Source organism: Canis aureus, chromosome 37 (genome assembly GCF_053574225.1).
Source record: "Canis aureus isolate CA01 chromosome 37, VMU_Caureus_v.1.0, whole genome shotgun sequence".
In the NCBI taxonomy this organism is placed as follows: domain Eukaryota; kingdom Metazoa; phylum Chordata; class Mammalia; order Carnivora; family Canidae; genus Canis; species Canis aureus.
The window spans coordinates 12,612,749-12,636,114 of NC_135647.1; the positions used below are offsets into that span (position 1 = coordinate 12,612,749).

Consider the following 23,366-nt stretch of genomic DNA (forward strand, 5'->3'; position numbering starts at 1 on the left):
TTTATTGGTGTTCCTAAAACCCCAGCTTTCAGGAGGGCTCCCTGCTTGGCCTCTAACAATGGCCTGGTGTGGATAAAGATCTAAGTCTTGGTGGGTAGCCAAGAATTCAGGGGAAAGGGTTGGGAATGGGAACACAGATGAACTTAAGAGGCTAATTGGGCAAGGGTGTCATGTCTACCATCTGAGTGACTCAGGGAACATTCTGACTCACTTGGGGCTTATGAAGAGAAAGGAGGGACCTGCCCAAGAAATCACTCTGTCTTCAAGCGACAAAGTAGTCATGGAACAAAGACATTTTCTGTTAGGGCTCCTTTTGGTTCCCACAAACTTTCAAGTTGAAATAACCATGTGAATAGGGAGATCTCAATAACTACTAGAATTATTTTCTTCTGTGTCCTGAAATTCAGTTCATATCTGATCTCCCCAGCCAAAAGTAATCTCTTGTCTCCAAACTTTTCTACCAGCTGCCTAGAACTACATTTTAGACTTTGTATTCTGGACTGGTTTTATGACTTGCCTAGTTGTTGTGGTAGTAGTTCCAGATATTTGTGCATTTTATCTCAGATCCCATAGATTTTAAGTTTCCTAAGTATAAGGATGATGTTATACCTCCTTGTATTGTTCCCTACCCTCCAAGAGTCTAGCATAGGATTTACTTGCATTCAGTGGTGTGGACATAAATGAAGACCAACAAAATAAGAACAAGGAAAGTTTATTCAGAGCTTTCTATAGCAAGGGAGTCAGCTACCATAACTTGTGTTTTGGCAAAGACTCCAGGAAGGAAGAGGAATGGGAAAGATTTATAGTGGAAAAAGGAGAAGGCTTTAGCTGTACTTTGATTGGAGACTATTGATATGAAGAAGTTGATGGTGGGCTAACTAGAAGCAAGCATCCCATGGGATAGATTAAGGGTGCATACTTGACTTTGTTTGGTTGGTCAAAGTTGGAAGTGGGGGTAAAAATTGGGTAAGCTTTCAATTATTAATTAAGTCCTGGATGTTTTGGGCCAATTGTTACAGGAGTCATTGTTTGGTTTCCTGGATGGTTGCTGGAGATAGTAATCTGACTTCTTACAAGTCTGACTTACAGTAGGTTGACTTCCTGGGCTGGTTACTATAGTTAATGGGTTGGAATCCTGGGCTGGTTGCTGCTGCTTGTAGGTCAGAAGTCTATTTTTTAAAAGATCTGGTTGTTGTCCTTTTGTATATTTAGTCTCTCTATAGGCATCAGTAAGTGTTGGTTGATTAATTAATTGCTCTGACTGTGGTTTGAAGTATTTCCTTTGAATTGATAACCTTTATCTTTCCTCTTGCTACTTGCTAAACAGTTTATCCAACAAATATTTTCCATTTAATTTCTGTAAGAAGATCTTAGGAATAGCACAGAGGAGAAGAAAACATGCTACAGCTTCACTCCCTTTCTTACTCATCATTGTGGTGTCTAAAATATCAATGAGGAAAAAGAAGAATTATGATCTGCAATGTTTCAGGCTAGAAATTACTGTTGTTGAAGTTCTTCATCTTAAAATGAGAGACAGAGGCCTAGAGGCTCACCCATTGTCATGCTGATCAGGGAAAAGGTAAAATGATAGAGGAAGTCACCCGGATAGCAGATAGATGGTCAGTCTTCAGCTCTGACCTGCTGAGTCTTTGTTCAACATATTGCGGCGAGAGGCTGGAAGGTCAATAAAGGTCTTATATATATATATATATATATATTTAGAATTGGAAAAAGGTCAAATCCCTGAGAGTAGAGACCTTTGGAAGGGTACATTGTTTTATTCATTTATTTATATTTTAAAAATAGTTAATTAATTAATTAATTAATTTGAGAGAGAATGAGGGAGAGCATGAATAGGGGCAAAGGGAGAAGGAGAAGCAAATTCCCTGCTGAACAGGGAGGCCAACACAGGGCTGGATCCCAGGACCCTGGGATCATGACCTGAGTCAAAGGCAGACACTTAACTGATTGAGCCACCTAGGGGCCCCCAGAGGAGTATATTGTTTAGAAGTCATGGAGCAGCAAGCGGAACACCTGGCTGCGTTCACCACAATGCATGACGTGCTATATAAGCTTCCTAGGGCTGCCACGTAACAACATACTACAGACCGGATGCCTTAAACAACAGGAATTTATTCTCATGGTTCTGGAGACTAGACATTTGAAATCAAGGTGTTAGCAGGGCCATGCTCCTTCTGAAGCCTACAGGAGAGAATCCTTCTCCTCAGCTTCTGTTATTTGTTGGCAATCCTTGGAGTTCCTTGGCTTGTAGAGATTGTCACTACAATCTCTGATTCTGTCATCACATGACGTTCTTTCTGCATCTCTATTTGAGTCCAAATTTTCCTCTTCTTGTAAAGATACTAGTCATATTGGATTGAGGGCCCACCCTATAACACTATGACCTCATCATAACTAATTATATCTGAAAGATCTTACTCCCAAACTAGGTCCCATTCTGAGGTGCTGGGGGGCTAGAATTTTAACACATCTTTTTGGGAGCTGTAAGTCAATCCATAATGTACACCATCATGTGGAACTACTTCCCCTCTGTGGATTCCGGAAGTGATGAGCTGCTGGCCCTCTTGTCACTTCCCAGCCATTGCCAGCACATGGCTTATGACTAAACAGTGCTGCTTCTAGAAGAGCCCTGGTGATTAGTAGTGTTGCAAACAGGCCGTTCCAAGGGGTGATGAATAAGAAGTTGTCATTTAAAATAGAGTCACCCAGTTCCTTTGTAAACATGTGTCACACGGTGTTTGGAACCATCATACCCAACCCACTGCTGCACGTTGGTGGAACGATTAAGTAAATTACACACACATGTCTTTTTTTAGAAACCTTTTATTCACAATTCCCCCTCAAGCCTTATTTCCCTGAGGGAGTGTACTCACCCACCTTCATTTTCATACTTAACCTTGCCTATTTCTCACGTTCCTCCTGTCCTGAACTTCTTTGCGTCAGCTCGTCACCTCCGTTAGTCATGCCTGACACTTTCTCTTTACTCTTTCAGGAAGTGACATTTTTGCTCAGGTAAAAGAGTCATAGGAAGAATTTTCTGCCTGTTTGATGATTCATTCCTTCACTTTTTGCCATTTCTAAATGTTAGAGAAGGAAAAAACCCTTTAATGAAGGGGTTTGGTGAATGAGAGAATGCTCATAAAACACTCTTCACTTAATGTGGAAGTGATCTTGTTTATTGGTCTTTCTGATTCTTTTTTTTTAAACAATTTTTAAAAAGATTTTATTTATTCATGAGAGACACAGAGAGAGAGAGGCAGAGACATAGGCAGAGGGAGAAGCAGGCTCTATGCAGGGAGCCCGACTTGGGACTCGATCCTGGGACTCCAGGATCAGGCCCTGGACTGAAGGTGGTGCTAAACTGCTGGGCTGCCCGGTCTTTCTGCTTCTTTTGAGAGGTGTCATCAGGATTCTCATGGCCCCTGGAATTCATGAGATTGGCTTCCTTGCTTTCAAATGATGTGGCCATCTATTTTGTCTCCTTCATGGTTTGTCATGGGTGTATCATGGCAAGGTGGATGCCATATGAGCTTTCCACTCACCTTGGTTATGGATCCAAGCCATAGTCTCAGAGTGTGTCAGAATTGAGATAGATCCAAGCTAATTCAGTTAAATGAGTGCCTCAGGGTGTGTTACAGACTGAGGAATGTTCCCCCAAAATATGTATGTTAAGGTCTTAATCCCTAGTACCTTAGAATGTGACTGTATTTAGAGTGAGAGTCTTTAAAGAGTTCACTAAGTTAAAATGAAGTCAGTAGTATGGGCCCTAAGCCGATATGACTGGTGTCCTTATTAGAGGGGGAGATTAGGACATGGACACACACAGAGGGAAGACCAGGGAAGGACACAGGGAGTAGATGGGCATCTTAGTAGAGGCCTATATTGCATTAGGGGAAAATCAACCCCGCCAACACCTTGACCTTTGACTTTCAGCCTCTAGAACTATAAGAGAGTACATTTCTGTTGTATAAGCCCCCTGGACCGTGCTGCTTTGTTACAGCACCTCTAGCAGACTTAAATAGAGGGGGACAGGTTCAGACACATGAAATGAGCCTTTGAAGGTACTATGTCCACCAATGGGGCTCCAGATCCAGCACCCAAAATCCTTAGTCCTGATCGGGTCTTCATCTCACTTCGTGATGTTATACTGCATTTGTTATGGAAAGGACCACAGTAGGCTACTTCATTTACGAATTCAGTTTAATTGGCACCTCAGTGGTAGTGTCAATTCTTTGCCATTTTCTGCAACACCAAGGGAGACTTTTTCTAAGCTATTTTTTTTTTTAGCTGCAAAGATGACAAATGTTATCAATGATATCCAACCAGAGTATATTTTCATCCCTTTTCTTCCCGTCAAGATAAGCCAGAAGTATTTGTTGCCAGAAACGGAAAACAGCTTGCTCATCAGCCAGATGATCGCAGTGTTCAAAAGTTCTACTCGTTTGCCATGTGTGAAAAGTTAAGAATCGAAAACAGACAGGCTTACTCTGCTTAAACTGTGGGTTCTGTGAAGCAAGAAAAAGAGATATTTGGATACTCTAAGAATTGTGGAGAAGGTTTTCAGTGGCAAAGCGAGGGTCGTTTTTTTCAAATTGCTCTGAGGTGGGACCCATCGGTTGATTTGATAGTGGTTGTGGCCCTAAGTGTAGTATGGGCCATTCATCAACTGGATGGAAGATGAGTCTGAAATGATTAACCACAGCAAGCTACCTTTGTGTTATAGAACAGATCCCAATGTCCTACATGATCGTGGCTCTAGTCATACTGTCTGAAACAGAATCTTCTAGGCACTTCAGTTAGACTTTCTAATTATCTTGATGGAGATCTCCATGAGTTCTTAGTAGAAGTCAGAAGTGTACAGTAGAGCTGGGCTTCGTTAGAAACAGCCTGCAGATGACAGGTTTGGATCGTTCCATTACTTCCCCACCCATGAGGTACTAAGGGGTATTTGTCGAATTTTTGTGAGATTGAGTTAAATTGCCCAGTTATCAACCCTTATTATTATAAGGCTTTGTGTTTGCTGAGTGATTTCTGATCATTTTTATTAGTCTCTCTTGGTAACTGCTTAAGAGACTTTTTGATAATTAAGAGAGCCATTTTAAGAACTAGAAATGCAGGCTTACAGAGGTCAAATGATTAACTCAAATTGACCAGAGGGGGGGGGGGGGGGAAAGCAAAACAAAGAAAACCCCTGAAGAAAAATCAGAGTTCACACTTAGGGCTCTAATTACCGTTCTGTAGGTTTCTGGAAGCTCGGCACAATCACATTCCGCTTTATTTATGTCCTTAGAAGTTATTTGCATTTCAACACTTAGATTTCCTCCTGTACTTGATTCTTCGAGGTCTTGGAAGTTAAAACGAACTCAAGGATTTGGCTACCTAAGAGGGGAAAACAAAAAGCCAAAAAACAACACCTGCCCTCCTTCTTTTTTGTGAAGGCTGGCTCAAAATGGGAGCAAAATAAGTAAGTTCTCACGGGAAGACAATTGCATTGAGCTCCACTCCCCATCGGTAGATTCAGGCCTGCCAATTTGTTTTTTAAGGGTGGGTGTTTTTAGCAGCAGGGAATTCTGGTTGGCTGGAGGCAAGAGAATGAACTGGAGGAGGGGGACGAAGACAGAAACTCTCAGGTGCACACAAAACGCGCTGCCCTGTGTACTTTCTCCCTCTCCATTTGAGTCAGCTCCATCTCGCCTCACCCACTGCAGGCCTTTCTCGGGGTCTCAGGTTTTGAGTTGACTGGGCGCTCAGCAGTAGGCCGCAACTCCTCTTCAGATGAAAGGACAAATCAGAAGGTACCTATTACAGGGCTGTGAGCAGAGAGACAAAGGCCTGGCTGCTGACACCCTCCCACTAACTTGGGTTTTAATGGTGGGTTTAATTTCCTCGTGCTAGCTGAAAGAAAGGGAAAAAAGTGAGCGGAAAGAGCCAGGCTGTGGGTAGTGGCGGCGGTGGGGAAGCGACAGCTGTTGTATTCATGGTTAATCAGGTGTGTCTGTCTTTGTGTGGCATCTGTCTGCTACTGTTGCCGGGCCACATGTGAAAGGGGACGGAGGGGAAGGGGCCATTCATGTTCAAAGCCAGCAGCACTGACCTCTGCTTCGTGCTCCTCGGGGTAGGCAAGCTTGTCTATTTAACTTTCCCCATTATAGGAAGCTGTAATTCTACTCGATTAGCCCACCCTAACCATTTTGGCCTGACAGACGCAAGCTGCATCCAAAATGCCATAAATCTGCCTGGAGAAGGAGGACTCTTCCCTCCTCTCATGCTTTTCCTTTGGGATCCTGTTTGATTTGTCAAACCAGAGAAAGCCTTTGGAAAGAGAGAGAAAAATGAGAACCAGGGTGAGTTGGCTCACCTTCCATCTTAAACTGACCTACCCACTGGACGTACACTCTCTCTCACAAGCATCAGGAGCAGTAGGGCTTCCCCCCGCCCGTCATGACTAGAACAGCCTCTGTCTCCAGATCTGTTGGCCTCATGAGTCCCCCACAGGCGTGGTGTGTGGGGCAGGCCCCAGCTAACCCCCTGGCACCCCCTCCCCTGGCTTCCTTCGGGTCCATGTGCCCCCTCTGCCCGTGTACAGAGGGCCAATGGGGGAGCACGGGGTGGGGGGCGCTTCCACCGCCTCTGAGCCAGCTCTGCTCTGTACATACTGCTAGCCCCCCTCTGCCAGGCAGGACTCTTCTCTGGCACGTGTAGAAACAGCTGAAATGCAAACAGTGCCCATTCTCCACATCTCCGTTCATGAGACTGCATGAAGGCTCAGCATCCAGGAGTTAAAGGACTTCTCCAGTGAGAGCCTTCAAACTGACACCCCCTACCAGTGGTTTAAGGGGCTCTATCTCACCCTCTTGGAGGCACTTTGTTTCTAGTCCTTCTGCTTCTTGGGGTAATGATAGTGACCTGCATTTTTTAAGACCAAAGAGGTCTGGCTCAAATTTTGACTTTCCTTAAGAACCAGCCACGACAGACTTTGCCAGCAGAGCTTGCCACTTGCAAATCTATTTTGGTTTAAGCCACTTTTCAATATAGGAACTAGTTTTTACCCCATTGTGTTAACTTTTCTTGAGGGGAGGCTGGATTTGTGCTCTACTGACACTGCTTTTGGTGTGTATATAAACCTACTACACAAAAATATGTTAAAAAATATGTATCTCTGTATATCTCTATTATCGATTATCTATCTATCAATCTATCTATCTATCTATCTATCTATCATCATCATCTATCTATTTACCTATCTATCTATCAATCATCTATCTCTTTTTAAAATAAAAATTGTGGGATCCCTGGGTGGTACTGCGGTTTAGCGCCTGCCTTTGGCCCAGGGCACGATCCTGGAGACCCGGGATCGAATCCCACGTCGGGCTCCCGGTGCATGGAGCCTGCTTCTCCCTCTGCCTGTGTCTCTGCCTCTCTCTCTCTCTCTCTGTGTGTGACTATCATAAATAAATAAAAGTTTAAAAAAAATCAAAATTGTTACCTTCGCGTAGTGTTGGTTATCATCACAGCGAGTTTGTCCAATAAGCCTGTGCTGATTGCCGTGGCTGTATTATTGAGCTGCAGCTCTGGGATTAGGAAGCTTCTGTTTTGCTGATGTTGACGGATTTTGGAAAACTATTCCACTGCCCTTTTCCCTCTGGTAAGCCCCGGATCTCCACATTTCAGTGACATCAATAGGCAAAGGTGAAGCTCGAAATAAAAGCCCAGCACTCTGCTAGGGTCTTTGAGGCTTTCGGGAACTCATCATCTCGTAAGAGGCCAAGAATCCTATGAATGAAGCAAGTGATAACAAAGGAGGGCTGGAAAATTCTCTAATGACTTAAAAAAAATCAAAGCCAAATTTATATCCAGAAAAGTGCACAAATCCTAATTGTACAGCTCGATGGATTCTCACAAAGTAAACATACTCATGTAATCACCACCCAGATCAAAAAACAATATTATTGCAGCTGGAAGCTTCTTAAATTTCTACCTATGTAGGAACCCTATTACATATAAAACCATTCTTCTGCAGCACAATTTGGGACTGAGATTTAGTCTTGATCATGCGGCTGTAACAGGTCAGAGATGGGAAGTTTCCTATTAGCTGGAAGGGATTTGCACAGGGCAGGATTTTAATGCGACCCAGGCAGGGATTCTGAGGTTGGACTTTAGGGGGTCCAGGTAGGCTTGATGTGTGGTGCTTTTGGCTCCAGGGGAGGATGTAGGCTGTTTTGGCATCCCTTTTTAAAACACTGTGGTAAAATATACACAGTATAGACATTACCATCTTACGCAGAAAGATGTACAACCCTACCCCAGAACTTTTCTCATCTTGCAAATTGAAACTCTACACTCATCAAACAATGACACTCCCCGCCCCTTTGCCCTAGACCCTGGGAAGCACCATTCTACTTTCTGTCTCTACGAATTTTATGGCTCAAATGACCTCATATAAGTGGAATTATTTAGCATTTGTCCTCTTGTGACCAGCTTATTTCAGTGAGTGTAATATCCTGAAGGTTCATCCATATTGTAGCATGCAACAGAATTTCCTTGCTTTTTAAGGTCAAATAATATTGTATGTATTGAGTAATAATGGATATACCTCATTTTGTTTATCCATTCATCGGTCAATGGGCACTTGAGTTGCTTCTGGCTTTTGGCTGTTGTGAACAGTGTTAGAGCCTGTGGTAATTCTGTCTTTAATTTTTTGAGGAACTGCCATATTATTTTTCATATGCCCTGGTGTCCTTTTCACCTGGTCTGCTTCTTGCTGACTAGCCTCCCAGGTGGCATAAGCAGGAGCCAGATGTGTGGACTAAGGTGGTGGCCGTTGTTAGGATAGAGGTCTAGACTCTGTGTGAACCTGCCTAGAGAATTTAGATCAATTGACTCAGGTGGGCTGGAGACAAGGCCGTCGTGGTGGGTATTTGGAGACTTCAGGAAAGAGAGAGGGATTTGCACAAAGACAAATACTTTCTGCTTTAATTTGTGGGGGAGTCAGGGCTTCAGGAGGTTCTTGGTGGCTTGGTATTCTGAGGCCTAATTCCTGTTCAGGGGATCACCTCTACAACTTCTTCGGGGCTTTTGGTGTGAAAGTTGGAATATTTATAGAATAGATGGAGAAGAAGAGGAAGGGATATGGTGGACCACAAAATAATTGTGGAAGCCATATGCTTTTTGCCTGACAGATTGCGGGGATAGGGGAGCTACATGAATGAAAAGATACTCCTTGGAAATATGAGAGCTGTGGTGTGAGTGTAGTGCTGGCTCCTAATGCCAGAAACACCTACGTATTGAATATTTGGGGGCATCTTCCAATAATTGTATTTCCCTTTTTTAAATCTTGATGCTTAATTGCTAGGGTCAGCCTGATGTTGGTACCTGTTTGAAGGATATAATGTGTGGGTCACCAAGGTAAGAGCTTTCAGGGCTGTAGATTTGGGGGACTCATTATTATTGCTAAAAGAATATCCTGCTTCTTTCAAATCCTTTTGCTTTGGCCTCCTCCCATTTCATCATGAAAAGAACTTCAGTCATAGTACATATTTTTTCTTAATTTAATAATATATGGCTACCACCTAAAGTGTTTAAAGGGAAAAAAAATGTACCCAACCCCAAAGGATAACCGTTTTATTTAATGGCTTGTTTGCTTTTCTTCCGGGATGTTCTGTATACATTAGGCACATACATATATACACACAAATGCTTAAGGTACACAGTTTAGTTTCTACTACTTAGAACCTAAACACGACTATTTCATATAAATATATAGAAAATACATTTATGCAACTCTTTACCATTATAAACTGCTTTCATTTGACCCAAGATTATTTAAAATTGTTATTATTCTCATTTAACAGAAAAGAGGCTGGAGAGATTAAGATACTTGTCCAAATATTTACTACATGTTGGAAATCAGAGTTGGGACAAGAATCCAGGTCTTTGAAGTAAGCACCGTCCCCCCATCTTTCTTCTCTGTCATAGGATCTGTATTGATTCATGGAGTCCAGATACCACCTTGCAGAAAGGTTCAGAGAAGCTACCCACACACCACCTTCATTAAACTTACTAATTTCGATCTCTCCATGGTGACAATTTATAAAACACTTTATCTTATACTTGTGGGTACACTGAATGCATTTAAATATAAATAAGATAAAATAAGAATCGAGGCTATTGGAAGAGGCATAACTCCAATAGAATCTTAGAGAAGACAACTATTGGGCAGGAAAATATTTTTTATATTCGTGGGTATGTTGACACCAGCTTATTTATGAAGTTGCTTTGATAACGCATGTGGCTTAAATGTTTTTGTAGGGATTTGTAAGAGGGAAAATGGAGTGATCTTCTGGTTCAGCTAAGTTTTAGGTCAAATGGCAAAAAGCTCGTGATCTGCCTCTTTGATACAGAACAATAACTATTTTCTTCCTGTTGACTTTATTCTTTTTAAGTATATAAGTTAATGAGGAACCATTTACCTAAAGATATAGTCTCTTATCAAGTACACACTGAGAACATGGCCATAGATGTTGAACGGTGACAGAAGTGCTTCTGGGATTTTGGAGGTGAATTCTCTTAACTTTTTTGTTTCACAATAGCTGTATGGGGAATTGTTGATGGTTCACATCTTATTTCCTTTTGTTATAAAATTTTCATAGTTTGCAAAACTAAAAGTTATGAGCTTTGTGTCCTTTATTTGCTACTCCCTGTGAGAAAGGTTAAGATAGAGAAAAAAGATTCAGTAATGGCCATGTTGGTGAATAATGCTGCGGGTAACAGATAAATAGGAAGAGGGAGGAAAAAGCTTCCAGTCCTGTACTGCTTAGGACTAGATTCAACTTTCCAGGGGCCAGAAATGTAACAGTGACATTAAAAAAGATAAAAGCTAATTTCTGTCTCACATAAAAGATGTTCAGACTTCTCAGCCCAGGGTTGGTCTGGTTCCCCCATGAGGTTCTCAGATACAAAGTTCATTATAGTTCATTCACCTGTCATCCTTAGGATCCAGCTTTTGTCTTTATGGTCTTTATGATCCAAGGTGGTTGCTAGGGCTCCAGCCATCATATCTGTGTTCCTTTTAAAGAGCAGGAACTTCCCCAAAATTCTATGTAATATTTCTGCTTGTATTTCATTGTATGAAAGTTCATCATATGTTTACATATGACAGGCAGGCTGGGGAATATAATATCTATTATGGATGGTAAGAAACTGAGATAAAAATTGAGGTTCTGTTATTAAAAAAAGGAGAAATAGATATTATGAGGAGAGCAGCATTCTTTGACACAATCTACCCATTTTGTTCCCCAAACAAACAAAAAAAAAAAAACAAAAAAATAAACGTGCCTTTCTTCTGTCTGGATTGTGATTATAATAAAAGGAGCTTCAGAGACATCTTGGACCAAGATGTAAACCCGGGAATGAAGGCCATACACAGTAGAACAATAAGACTCAAGGCACATGAGTCCCTGGTGCTGTGGAGCTGTGGACAGATGACCTCTAGACTTCAGGGCCAGTGGGGCTGGGTAAAGAGAAATACACACTTGTTTTGATTAAGGTTTGTTAGGTTCTTACGGTATGGATGGAGGCAGCTGAGATTGATCTCAATTGATGTGAGTATAATACAAGCTTCTAAAATAGCTTTCTTTTTAGGATCGTATCTTTGCCTGCCAGTGAGGTGGATTGGCCATCTGCTCATCATCCTAGCCTACTATGTAGCAGCACCAGGTATACAAAGATGGCTAAGATGTTAGCCAGGAGCTCAAATTCCAGTGAGTGACACACAAACCAATGCCCTAAAAGGACTCCAGTTGCTTTAGTAGGTATCTGTAGAGCCCAGAGACATCTACAATATTCTCTGCTGCCATCTTTAGACTGAAAAAAAAAAAAAAAAAACCTTTACAAGTAAATTTGGGGTGTTGACCTTAGCATATTTCTCTTCATTATTAACTAATAATTATCATCATATGAATCACCTAGAATTATTTCTCAGATACAAAACTTGTGATTTTTTTCTTACATGGGAAGGATGATGTTATCAAATTAAACACTAATTTTCTCTCAAGAAACCTTCAGTATAATTGGAGCAGAATATTTTCCCATAAAACTAAAGACAGATTGGCTACCTGTAATGTGCTCAAGAGGTTTTCAAGAGCATTTTCACAAGAAGAAATGTACGTTTCATGTTTGTTTTTAGAGTGAGTTGAATCCTTCCTCACTTATCGCTATTGGCATCATGACAACCAGCACAGCACCTGTGTGTTCCAAACGGTCATCGTCTTATTTGATTTTCTGTAGCAATTGCTATTTTACAGGCGAGGAGACTGAAGTTGATAGAATCTAGGCAACTTGTCTGAGGTCACGCCACAGGTAAATAGCAGAGTCAGGATTCGAATTCAGGTCCGAGACTCTCTCGGTCATCCCTTCGTGTGCTGATAACAACCTGACCGTGGAGACTTTGCCAGGAAACAGCAGAAGGAGGTAGAAGGTGAGCGGAGCCAAAAGGGGAGAAAGGTTAAGCTCTTTCAGAGTTTTCCAGCTCAGCTAGAAAAACATTGCAGCAGTTATCAGGTAATTGAAGTGTCAACGTGATGGTGTCAGAGGGGCTGGATGAATGTGTTCCTGTTGGCCAGGTATGGGGCTGCTAAGGGTGCGGCAGGATCGTGGTACTCAGGTGAAGAAACTCTCTGGCTGCCGTGGGAGTTCCTCTTTAGAAGCAGCCCCACTAACATGCAAAATCAATGTCACTGGAGTTTTTGCTTATGTTACTGCCTCCGACACTGTTTGATCCTTACATAAAAGAGACATTTGTCATTTGACAGGACGAAGACTGGGAAGCAGTGTGGAGGCTTCCCCCAGCTTTGTGGCACAAACGTCTGCAAAGTCTGCTTCTCTGGTGTGTTTTCAATGCAAAGTCTAGGTCACCCAGGTGGTCTCTCCTCGTCCTCTATTATCGCTTGTCCTCCTGATGGGCTGGAAGAGCAAACCTCCATCATCTCCCTGGCATTGGCAGTGAAGAACACTAGCCTTCCTTGGCTTCAGTTTTACCTCTCTCCTCCTCCCTTTTATTTTCCTTCTTCTTGATTCTCGTTCTTATTCCTACAGTGACTACCCACCCCCCACGTAACTGTCCCTCTACTTTCCTGGTACGCCGGCCACCCCTCTATCCTGCCCACCACCCAACCTCAAAGCTTACACCTTCCAGGTACAGAAATGGCGAGCCATATAGAAAAGCTGTTCTCTATGGTCCTCTGGGTTTTCAGTATCATAACCCCTGATCTTGGTTCAACTGCCCAAATGGTTGGAAAGAAATAACTGACGCCCTTATGTTCTCAGTCACCAAATAAGATTTTGTTGGTTCGTGGTGTATGCAGCTTTGATCCATTTTCATTCCCAATTCTGGGACATACGTCTCCCAGGGGCCAATGTCTTGCACTCATAGAAGCTTAGCTGACAGGAGACTTATAAAACATGCGTTTGATATGATAGATCCTAGAGGTCATGTCTTGTAGACACTTGGAAAGAGTTGTCTTTTAATGGTTTGTTGAGAAGGTAGGAGTGTTATATGTCTCACAATGGGAAGCAGTCAAGAAATCTTTTAGTAAAAATGTGATAATCTCTACCATCACCCCACTCTCCCTTTGGAGATATTTTTTAAAAAGGCCCTCTCTTCTCATTGCTCTAGGAATTTCTTAAATCAATATGGGGATGAGACTGTGCCCTGAAGAATCTCCTCAAATCATGTGACTTTCTACTCCTGGTATTGAAAATGCAAACTTTACATAACATTTTGAACTATAGCTTATTTAAAATTGGTGGATGTTCTTCTTTAGGGGATTTGGAAAGTGGATAAAACAACAAAAAATAGTAATCGTCCATAATGTTTTATGATTTCCTTTGTTTAGAGGGTAACAGAGCCTTTGTTGGGTATTATACAATTGTTATCGTCATTGGAAATTATGGAATTTTGGTTCGTGTGTTTTAAGAAAGAGAGAGGTGTCTTGATTCCCATTAAAGTGCTGGAATCTTCTATGAGTCAGTTCACAGTAGCAGTGCTTGGTTGTCTGTTGTCAAGAGTTTCAGTGGTAGGCATCTTAGGGTGTCTGAGAAGTCAGTGCTTTCAACCATGGTGTCCACGCTGCATGCGAAAAGGAATTAACTGCGTGCAATAATTAATGAATTGAAATATCAAAGTTTCAAATAATTTGCTTTGTTGATAAATTACAAGGCATACCAGAGAGAGCCCCCATGAGGGTGCTGTTTTTAGGCTCTTGCATTCTGATATAATTTTCCAAGTGGGAGAGAAATGGATAGAGGGCATGGGCACATGGGCATGCTCATGGGGCCATGTTGGTGTGAATATAATCTGGGTTGTGAACTGGGTCAGAAGAAACATAGAGGTTTGCCGTGACAGGTCAGTCCTCCACTACTCATGCCTGCAGGGGATGTGGTTGGTTTCCATTGGAGACAGACCCACTAGACCACTCCAGTTACTGGTGAGTAGGGAAGGAGCATGGAGATAGAGTATGGGGTCTCTATACTTTAATCCCACTAATTGGAGTTTCATAGGTGGAGATTCCTTTGAGACTATTATTATGTATATAAATGCCTCATAAAGTGAACCAACACAAGCTGTATTCAGACATTGGTTATCATCTGAGTCACAGATTTTCAGCAAGAAAATAGAGAAGAAAGTCCTTCTTCAGAAAAAAAGAGATAAAAATCTCTCCTTTTGATACATGCACCAAAGGCTGGCATTTTTTCTCTGGCATCAGCCACATGCAGCAGAAAGGGTCACCGCAGCAGCTTCTTTTCCTCACTCCATAGCTTTCAATTGATTTGCTCTGCGGCTCTCTGAGTTTTACAGAATCAACTCCTCTGTAGATCTTTTTGTTTTTGTGGAGACTCGCGACGGTGGAAGTAGAACTGGGCCATTTGTACTTAACTTGAGGACTTTCAAGCTTGACCCTCCCACAGTTTATCTGAACGCAGGAGAACCTGACAGTGGGCCTATATTTTTATAGAGTGTTGATTTTTGCCTAACGATGTAGGAGGCATTAAAGAAATGAGGGAGGCTAATGTCACGAGTGTAATGGAGAGGGCTGAGCTGAAGGAAATCAGCCTTGAGCGTTGGCGCTGTGCTAGCAGCTATGAACATGAGGTCACGAATCTGAGTAAGACTCCCTGACCCACAGGGCAAGTTGGCTGGGCCCCGTACGTGCTCTGAGATCGACATGAAGCATGTGCACAGAATGGGGGCTGCCAACCTGTTGTTTTAGGGTGTAAGGAGCAGAGGAGCCTCTAAGTACTTGAGCCAATGGGGACTCACCACCTGCATACACAGGGAAGTGAGCAAGCAGGAGACCCCAAGTCTGCAGCTGGTAGCTGAGGCCAGGTGGGGAAAACGATGCCTCCTTCCATTCCAAAGGGCCTCGGCTGGACACGTAGGGTTCTCCCTCTACTTCACTGCCTCACCTGCCGCTGTCTACCGCAACCTTTCTGGCCTCTTGTTTCCACCTCACCCTTTTTGCTTCTGTGTGCCTTCCTGGCTTCTGTTCACCAGCTCCTTCTGGTGAAGCCTCCTGGATTCCTTGCTGCTGCACCAGCTGCTCCGGCTGCTGCTCTTGGCCATGTCTGACTCCCGACATCCAGCCTCCTGAGCCGAGATCTACTGGGGCCTGATTGGTTTCTACACAGTGTGGAGGCTCCCCTTCTGGCAGTATTCCTGCCCCACCTCGTGAGAGGCCACCAGCTGGCTCCTGTTTGACTCCGGTGCTGCTCCTCATCAGAGGGGATGGAAGCAGAACCTGGTGAGACACTGGTGACCTTTGAACAGGCGCTAGCCCAGGTGAGCCCCTGCCTCAGAGGAAGGCTGTGGGCCATTGGAAAGAGGAGACCTTTGTGCTAGGCCCTTGTGTCTCTGTGTGTACTGAATGTCTTTACATAAAGGAGGGAAGAAGACTAGACTTTCTGGGTGAAATTCTGGAGAGGCACAGAAGCTGGGTGCTGGGTCTGAGGAGGATTCCCCCAGACTGCGACGTTGCCAAGAGGAGCTTGAGAACATGTATCATGGATTCTTATTTTGTGCCTGGTACCTCTTTCCTCTTGCACCCCTGTCTATAGTCATTATTGTGCACCAGTGCTGTTGGACCCAAGGTGACAGGCCACAGTGTGACACAGCCCAGAAACAGTCTGTGAAGGTGTGGGGGCCAGAAACAAAGGCTAATATTGCTGGAAAGACTTTGGACATTGGGTAGGCTGGAATTGGAGGGGCTAGGGGTTGCCCGTATCTCCGAGGGATGGGGAGGTATTACTGACCTATACATATCATATATAAGGCAGGGTCTGGCTGTAAAGATGGGGTCAGACACCAGAGACACAATGCGAATGAATGTTTCGTCCAAATGGCCAAGTGGGAAGAAAAACCAAGAGGCCAAGGGAGTGGAGGCCAAGATGGTGCCTCCACAGAGGGTGGACAGACACAGTGCCCGGAGGGCTCCGAGCTGTAGGAATGGGGGCCAGAATCTTTTGTATAGGGATGGCCTGGGCCATTGGATGGAAGGCACTGGTTAGGGACAGTTTCATGATTGGGAAAGGGAAGCTGGAATGGTGACCAAGCCTCAGACACCCCTCGTAACACCTGTCCCTTCCCAGCACAGCCAGATCTGGTAAATGTGCCCAAATGCCTAAGAGAAACACTCTGCAAGGCTTTCTCTCTTCTGGTTCAGCGTCTCCGCTTCCCTCTTCCCCTGAACCCTCTGGGAAATACAGACCCATCCTCCTAGAAGGCTTTGTTAAAACCCAACCTGGATACACGCCATGAAAACGAGTGAATGAACACAAGCAAGGACGCCGCTGAGTGGATTTTTGAGACAGCATTGGTGTTGGTCACCTGCCTCCTTTGGCTGTAATAGAAGTCATGCAGCTTAAAAACTCTGACTGCTGATTTGAAAATTTACCCCATGCAGTGATTGATAATAGAAGCTTTCAGGGATGAATAAAAAAAGGAGGGGGAAGGGATGGCAAGCACAAGCCCAGGAAACATGTGGATAGGTCCGGAGGCTGATGGGGAGGATGGTTAGAACTGCACCGTGTCACCTGGTCCGGAGTGGTGCTCATGTGTCTGCATGTCCCGTGTCTGTGAGACACGTGGGGGAAACAGGCCCAGAGAAGGGGATGGGGCTTGCAAACTCGCGAGTCCACCTTGCTATCATCATTTAAAGACATGCAATATGGGGCACCTGGATGGTTCAGTGGTCATGATCCCAGGGTCCTGGGATTGAGACCTGCATCGGGCTCCCTGCAGGGAGCCTGCTTCTCTCTCTGCCTGTGTCTCTGCTTCTCTCTGTGTGTCTCTCATGGATAAATAAATAAAATCTTAAAAAAGAAAAAGAAGACCCGCAGTGACCAGGTCACCACTGGTGGCTTCTTTTGAACCAACCATTGGCAGGAAAAGGAGGTCTGGCCATTCCCACAGATCTGTGGCTCTGTTTCCTCCTGCACTTGTAGTAGCTGGATGGCTGCTAACAGGAAGATGCTGCTGCAGACAATGGACCATTTAGAAAGCTGAATGAGACACAAATTTTTAAAAAAATAATATTTTGCCTGACAGAGGCATGCCCAGAGAGGGAAGGCATTGACTTGGCATTCCCGGCTAGCTTTTATAGCTGGGTCTCTTCCTCCCTTGGAGGCTTTCATCAGATTAGAGCCTTTTTCTAGGTCCTTGGCTTTATTAGAGGTTTTCCCAGGGGCTGCTCAGTGGTTCAGATTTTAATAGAAGGCTGTTGGATGGGACTTAACTTTGTTTCTGCTGAGCTTGAGGCTGAGGTGAGGTGGTGGCCTGTCCTGTTCATTGCGGTCAAGGAAGAAAGGAAGGAAGGGAGGGAGGGAGAGAGGGAGGAAGGAAGGGAACTTACACCAGGTATCACACACGATAGATTCCCAAGGAAGTCATCTTAAGAGTCAGCACTGGTTTTAGCAGACCGAAGAGCATTTACAATCAGAAGACTGAGTCCTAAAACACAACTGTAGTTAAAACACCAAGAAACCTTTAATAAATACTGATGCCTCGGTCTCATTCCCAGAGATTCTGATTCAATGGGTATCTTAGTTTCCTAAGGCAACCCTAACAAGAAGCCCACAGCCTGAGAAACTCAAGCCTGTCCTTGTCTCTCAGGTCTGCAGGCTAGAAGCCAGAGATCAAGGTGTGGGCAGGGTGGGTTTCTTCTGAAGCCCCTCTCCTGGGTTTGTAGATGGCAGGCTGCTCCCTGTGTCCTCATGTGGTCTCCCTTCCGTCCTCGTCTGTGTCCTCATCTCCTCTTCTTATAAGGACACCAGTCGTTTGGGATTCAGGCCCATCCTAATGACCTCATGTTCCCTTCATTACCTCTTCAAAGACCTCACCTCAAAGGCAGTCACATTCTGAAGTACTGGGAGCTACAGTTTTAGGGATAACAACATGCAGCTCCTGCCGATTGGCCCGCGTGGAGCGTAGGCAGCAGGACTTTTTCATGTCTCCCCCCACCCCACCCCCTGAAGAATTGCAGCTGAGGTCAAGAATCCATGTTTCCAATGGATCCTTCCTAGCATCCAGGAACAGCTGTTTGGAATATAATCCCTGGACAGTAGAGTGGTTTACATTGTGAAAGTGTTGGGAAGTTGAGTGGAAAAAAGGCTGCCGTAAGCGGAGCGATGTGATGAGCTTTTGATACCAAATGAGGGGGCCATGGAGAAACTCTGTGACAAAGGTCCTTCCCAGAGTCCTTGGGGGTGGAGAGCTCTGATTGCACCTGGTGGGCTCCAGAATGGGCAGGGTGCTTACTGCACCCGAGGAGAGCCACCGCCGAGGACAGTCAGCTTCTTTTACAAGCCTTGAAATCTGTGGTTTGGTTTCCTGGATTGACCTACCCCCTAGGAAGGGAGTGCCCGGTGCAGGCAGCTGGCCTTGGCTCCTGGGCGACAACCACGGTACAACCTTACATAACCCTGCATTTGAGCTCTTGGAAAGAAGCGACTCGCCTCATGTGAACACGCTTGATGAGAGGTGAAGAGCGGATGGGAAGATGGGGCTCCGTTCCCAGGCGGACTTGGAGCCAGTGGTGACGGGGGTGTGTGGGCTCGAGAGTCATGGTGATGCAGGGCTTGTCCTGACTCATCCACGGCTCACCCAGCTCACGACAGGCACCCGTGGATGTCTCAGTAGTTCATCCTGCAGCAAGGATTCTGTTGCTATGTTGGCGTTGCCCTGTAAGCTCACTTTTGGCGTATTAAAGAATTGCTATTTATTTTATTTTATTATTTTATTATTTTACTTTATTTCATTTTATTTTATTTTATTTTATTTTATTTTATTTTATTTTATTTTATTTAGAATCCTTTTGTGAATCTGTCTCCTCTCTTTGTTTCTGTCTGATGGTCGTCTGGCATCTCCTCTTACTCCCTGGTCAGTTCTTCCCAAGTAAGAGGAAGAATCCATCCACCTTAGTTTCCACACGCCTCAGAAGGCACTCACATTCCCCTTTTGACCTCCTTTGTCCTTAATTTCCTCACTGAAGGGGGGGTAGGCTTTACTGCTACCCCAATTCTCCAGCTTTCAATGGGTGCGAGGCACTGGTGTAAGGGCTTTACTTACTTCACCATGTTTAATCTTCACATGGGACAGATGCCATCAGTGTGATTAGTGTCATCCCCATTTTACAGACGTTGAATCGAGGCTTGGAATGATGAGGAGCTGCCTGAGAATATCCAGCAGTGGTAGAGTTGGCTTCAAGTCTACGGTGTTCTGACTCCAAATCTTATTCTTAGCCATCACGTGCAGTGAGCCATGCTGACATGTCACTACTGATCTCATCCAAGCACGTGACTTTAAGATCCATCTATGTGGGGCACCTGCGTGGCTCAGTTGGTTAAGCATCTGCCTTCAGCTGGGGTCATGATCCCAGGGTCCAGCTCTGAGCCTGGAGCCTGTTTGTCTCCTTCTTCCTCTGTCCCTACCCCTGCTTGCTCTCAATCTCTCCCCCTTAAATAAATGAATAAATCTTTTTAAAAAAATCCATCTCTGTGGTGAGTGAACCTCAACTTTACATCTTGACTTAGACCCAGACTTGGGTATCCAACTGCCTACAGCATCATCACTTGGACTTCTAACAGGTGTCTCTACCCGAACTCACTCCACTCAGAGCTCCAGTTACTCAGGTCAGGATGTGGGAGTCACCTTGACTCCTCACTTTCTTTCACAGCCCACATGCAAGTAATCAGCAAATCCCATGGGACTTGCAGTACCCAGAAGCCAACCACTTCTTCCCACCTCTGCTGCTACCACACTCCCACCATCTTCTCTCAACACAGCCATCAGAGTGAGTCAGCGTATGTGACTCTCTTGCTCAAAATTCCCTGATGCCCTCCTGTCTTGTTCAGAGGGTGGCAGTTATTAAGTTATTGCTACTCGACTCTATAAACTCATCCCTCTATACTGGATTTTATGTTCCTGGGGCTGGGCCCCTGAAAAACACCTTTCTCCTGGGTCCCCCTGCTCCCTGTTGGGATCGGCCAGGAGGGGGCAACTGGCAGGAGGCCGCACCCCTGGAGGAGCGAGAGGGGACTCACTTTTTCCTGTTTTGTTTTCTGTGGGTTTCCTGTCAGGTTGCAGCCCTCTGAGTGGCACCCCGGCCCCACCACCTCACCCAAGCAGTGGGAGATCCGTCCTGTAGACAGTTAAATCCACTTGGCAACTTGAACCCACGCTCAACAGCCAATCTCACTGTGCTTCCTCTGGGTTGCTGGAACCTGCTGCCATGATCCCCTCTTCAATGGTCTGGGCTCCTGACCCATGGGACCCTCGTCTGAGATTCTGAATTTTAGTAACTCATTCTTCACAACCCCAGCCCTAGGGGTGGAGCCAGCTTCCTGCATTTGCTCTCTCTTTTACCCTGTCCGTGACCTGGTTAATGACTTTATTCCTCATTACCATGTCTTTATATTAAATTAGCTCTGTGGAAATAACTGATGTGGCCTCTGCCTCCTGACTGGGCCCTGCTCAGAGTCAGAGCCAAAGTCCTTAAAGCAGCTTGTAAGGTCTTCCATGAACTAGCTTCCTGCCACCTCCCCAGTCTCAGCTCCATTCCACCTTGCTCTGCTTTGCTTCTGCTCTTCTAGCTCCACTGGCCCCTTGCTATTCTGCAGACACACTAACCCTTTCTCCTGCCTCCGGGTCTTCGCCTTCTCTGATACCTTTGCCTGAAGATCTCTCCCTACCATTCCACGTAGCTTCTCCTTCACCTCCTTAGGATCCCTGAAATGTCTCCTCTTCAGTGAGTTCTTCCCTGACCATCCTGTGTGATCCACATTCCCCACCCCTGGGTGATTCCCATCCTTCTTGATCTGCCTGGTTTCCCCCTGAGCACCCACAACCATCTGATAGTCTGTAGCCTGTATATATTTACACATTTATTTGGTAATTACCTATCCCTTGCCAACAGAATATAAGATCAAGGTGGGCAGAGACTTTTCCTTTTTTAATGAGGACTATCTTCCAGACTTTATTTTATTTATTTAAAAGATTTACTTATTTATTTGAGAGAGAGAGAGAGAGAGAGACAGCATGTGTGAGTGAGTGAGCGAGCACATGAGTGAGGGGAGGGGCAGAGGGAGAGGGACAAGCACACTCCCCTCAGAGCAAGAAGCCCAACGCAGGGCTTGATCTCACCACCCTGAGACCTGAGCCCATATCAAGAGTTGGATGCTCAACTGGCTGAGCCACACAGGAGCCCCTGCTACCTTCCAGACTTTAGAACACGTGCCTCACACATACTGAATGCTTCATAAGTATTTGTTGTACTAAATACTTCCATAAGTATTTGTTGAATGAATAAATGAATTGGAATTCTTGACTTTCAGGACTAAGGTGCCCCAAGCTCAGGTGGCACTGTTTTCATGCATCAGAGTGAATCCCAGACAGGATGCTGGCTTTGTAGGAAAATGAATATAGGTGCTTTTGCCAAGGACAAGTGAGGTGGGGTGGGCAGGATTGGCAGTGTCAGCACTCCGGTGTGCATGGGCTTGGGATGTATTTTTGAAAAGTGAGTTGTATTTTTTTCTCTTGTTTCTCCCAATTGCTATTGCTAGCACTGGGGGGGGGGGGGGGGCAGGGAGGCAGGAAAGCTGTAACAAAATTTAGAAGTTCCCAAGACTAAACGTTACCCTCAGTTTCCATTTTGACTGGCTTTCGAACAGATGGACATGGTGGGGGGGGGGGTGTATTTCCATAATACCATCCTGAGAACTTTTTTTTTTTTTTTTTTTGGAAAGACACTTAACCGACTGAGCCATGCATGTGCCCCTATTCTGAGGACTTTATAGAACATTCTAAGTAGTTACTGGCTTCCTTTGAGCTTAGTTCATAATGAAAGAGCCTAGCCTGTAGGTTATTGGCTTTCTGTTGTCATCTGTGTGTCTGTGAGTGGGTCGGCTCTGGACTGCCACACCTTACTTCTAAAATGAGGCCCGGATCCCTAATCCAGGAGGGCTAACTGCATTTTCTGGCCAAGAAGAGGCAAGAGAATTTCTTAACATTGGCAGCTAGTCGAGACCCAGCTTCCTAGGGCTGAAGGTCGACTCAACCCCATATCCAGCACATTACAGGCTATACCCTGCCCTGCTGGATTGTGGGTAAGCTCCCTGGATTACAATGGCAGCTGCTGGGTTCTTGCTGCTGTGATTCATCTGTTTGGTCTTGTTTGCCTTGGATTTCAGCCACCCGTGTTTCAGAAGGTGCTGAGCTGGCCACTGTTCTTGGCCTCAGAACACAGGTATGAGTGGTGCCATGTTAAATGGTAGTGGCAATTATGGTTGCTGATTTGAAAGGAAGCTGAACACGCTGGCTTTCATCAGGTCAGCTTTGCTTGGCCACATGCAACTTTCCACTTGGGCAAATGAGCTCTGAATCCTTGATTCAGCCAGACTCTTTCAAGGTGTTATATTTCTGAGTTTGGGTATGTAAACAAGACAACTCTGTGAAGCTTGAGTACTATCTACACCGTCATTGCACTCGGTGTCCTCTGAAAAGAGGTTCTTAAAATACATAGACCCCCTCACCTCAGGGGTTTAGCTCAGTTTAGCACCACCCCAGCCTTACTTTACTATACCATATTGGCAACAAAAATATCTGAGTTGTATTCTAACTTTTGAAATGTAGGATGCATGCAGGATGTAATTAATAAATACTTAGAATATATCACACTGTGCCGGGTACTACGGGGGAATAGAAAACCAGAGACTTGGTTACAGTTCTGAGGAGACTCCAGAAGTGGTAGGGAGGTGGACGGTACACACACTCATAGACACAGTAAAACAAAAATATA

General features: G+C 44.7%; 1 long non-coding RNA gene across 4 annotated transcripts; it reads right to left on the reverse strand.

Annotated features, from left to right (window-relative positions):
* Positions 1-4,203: 4,203 nt before the first annotated feature.
* Positions 4,204-11,099, reverse strand: LOC144306499 (uncharacterized). 4 transcript variants are annotated; one of them, XR_013373584.1, is made up of 6 exons: positions 10,914-11,041; positions 10,491-10,718; positions 7,508-7,845; positions 5,253-5,400; positions 4,732-4,908; positions 4,204-4,526 (listed from the first exon to the last, which is right to left on the reverse strand). It is a non-coding gene; the product is annotated as an uncharacterized LOC144306499 (long non-coding RNA). The 4 variants fall into 4 exon arrangements; XR_013373586.1 differs by having other exon boundaries at positions 4,204-4,908; positions 11,001-11,099; XR_013373585.1 differs by having other exon boundaries at positions 4,204-4,908; positions 7,508-7,838.
* Positions 11,100-23,366: the final 12,267 nt, after the last annotated feature.